General features: G+C 43.5%; 1 pseudogene; it reads left to right on the top strand.

The window, feature by feature from the left end:
* Positions 1–1,105: 1,105 nt before the first annotated feature.
* Positions 1,106–2,187, top strand: LOC112679126 (hsc70-interacting protein-like; annotated as a pseudogene).
* The last annotated feature ends 280 nt before the right edge of the window (positions 2,188–2,467 follow it).

Genomic DNA, 2,467 nt, shown 5'->3' with positions numbered 1-2,467 from the left:
AGGAAAATTGAAGGGTTTTTCTACCCTTTTCTGGTCTGTGCCCTCATAGTTCTGGCTCTCTATTGATATTTTGCAATACTGGATGCCCTTCATTACAGAATTGTCATGAATCACTGGACTCACTTCAGGTTTAAATTCTCCCTTCCTCCTCTGCTCAACCCCCAACCCTTACCCAGATCCTCTATCCTTACAGCTCAGGCCTCACCCGGATTAAGAAAAACAATAGTGGAGAAGGGAATTGCTTTCTTCCCTCTTTCTTCTCTCCTGCCTTTCCTGATTGGGCATTTTCTTGGTCCAACAAGGGCAATCTTTTATAGTGGGTGTTGATGTAACCTGAAAATGCAATTCTTGGAGTGGCCAATTCCCAAATGTAAATGTTTTCCTCTAGGGAAACTTTTATTCTCTCCCCCCCCCCCGCCCCCCCCAGGAATCAGCCCTACTTTTCTCCTTTGGAGGGCTTCTCAACACCTGCTCAGCTAAGTGACATAGTCCCTTGCTACGTATCACTTCATCAGCCCTTTCTCTAACTATATATATCACACAGACTCATGCTGAGGGCAGTCTTGGTTGGGGGTTTTCAAGATTCCTCACTTGTGCCCATCTTCCTTGGTCTCTACAGTATCCTAGGAAATTTTTACCCTTTCTGCATATGTCCAGTTGGCTTTCACTTGCCAAGCATCTGTCATCACTGGCAAATACCACAACCTTCTCTCCCTTAGCTTTTTGCCATCCTGTGTCAATCACTGGTCTCTGTGATACCGAAACACTTCAAATTCTCCCCCTATGATTCAAATTGGGAAGTGGAGGAGTCTCTCTTCCTTACCACAGTAGAGTATGGAGATTCACGAGCTCTCTGTTGACTCTCTTCATTCCTGGTCTTCTCTCTCCTGATAAACCTGGCTTTCTTTTCATGAGGTGAAAGAGCATGTGACACTATGGTGACAAATTAGTTTGAGTTCTTTCTTAACATCATAGGGCAATAGGAATACAATATAAAGTTATATATAGCCCCTTTCACACCGTCACGCTGAGCTAGTACCCACGCCTGGAATTGGGCCCCAACCTCAACCACCTGCCGCCTGCCACCTGTCACCGCCTCTGGACCATGGATCCCCACAAAGTGAGCAAGCTTCGGGCCTTCTTGAAAGTGTGTCAGCAGGATCCGAGCATTCCCCCCACCAAGGAAATGCACTTCCTGCAGGAGTGGGTGGAGAGCATGGGGGGTAAAATACCACTTGCTACTCATAAAACTAAATCAAAAGACAATATCAAGGAAGAAAAAACAGGTAGTAAGAAGGTGGAGGAAAACATGAAGACCGATGAACCATCAGGTGAGGAAAGTGATCTAGAAATTGACAATGAAGGTGTGATTCAACCAGATACTGATGCCCCTCAAGAAATGGGAGGTGAAAATGTAGAGATAACTGAGGAAATGATGGATCAGGCAAATGATAAACGAGTGGCTGCCATTGATGTCCTAAATGATGGTGGACTACAGGAAGCCATGGACTTGCTCACAGATGCCATCCAACTGAATCCGTGCTTGGCCATTCTGTATGCTAAGAGAGCCAGTGTCTTCATCAAATTACAGAAGCCAAATGGTGCCACTTGAGACTGTGACAGAGCTATTGAAATAAATCCTGATTCAGCTCAGCCTTAGAAGTTGTGAGGGAAAGCACACAGACTTCTGGGTCATTGGGAAGGAGCAGCACATGATCTTGCCCTTGCTTGTAAACTGGATTATGATGAACATGCTAGTGTAATGTTGAAAGAAGTTCAACCGAGGGCCCAGAAAATTGCTGAACATCGGAGAAAGTATAAACAAAACATGAAGAGCAAGAGATCAAAGAAAGAATAGAAAGGGTTGAGAAGGCTTGGGAAGAACATGAGAGCCCAGAGGCAGGAAGAAGCCAGATGACAACCAGGAGCTCAGTATGGCTCTTTCCAAGGTGGCTTTCCTGGGGGGATGCCTGGGTTGGCAGGGGAGTGACTGGAATGGCAGGAATGCCTGGGTTTAATGAAATTCTTAGTGACCCAGAGGTTCTTGCAGCTCTGTAGGATCCAGAAGTTATGGTGGCCTTCCAGGATGTAGCCCAGAACCCAGTAAACATGTTAAAATATCAGAGCAACCCAAAGGTTATGAATCTTATCAGTAAATTGCCAGCCAAATTTGGAGGTCAAGCATAACGCCCTTCTGACAAATAAAGCCCTAGCTGAAGGAAAAGCAAAAAAATAAAAATAAACAAATAAATAATAAATAAATAAAGTTCATATATATGTGTGGAAATTTTAAGCATATATACACTAAACAATAATATAACAAACCTTTACATACTCATGACACTGCTTTAATACATTACCAATATTCTGCTAATTTTGTTTCATCTATACCCCCTCACACTCCTCATCTTCTCACTTGATTACTTTTTTAAGTAAAATATATATACTTTGAAATACCACGTACCTA

Source organism: Canis lupus, chromosome 6 (genome assembly GCF_003254725.2).
Source record: "Canis lupus dingo isolate Sandy chromosome 6, ASM325472v2, whole genome shotgun sequence".
NCBI lineage: Eukaryota > Metazoa > Chordata > Mammalia > Carnivora > Canidae > Canis > Canis lupus.
This window is presented reverse-complemented; position numbering and strand designations above follow the sequence as displayed.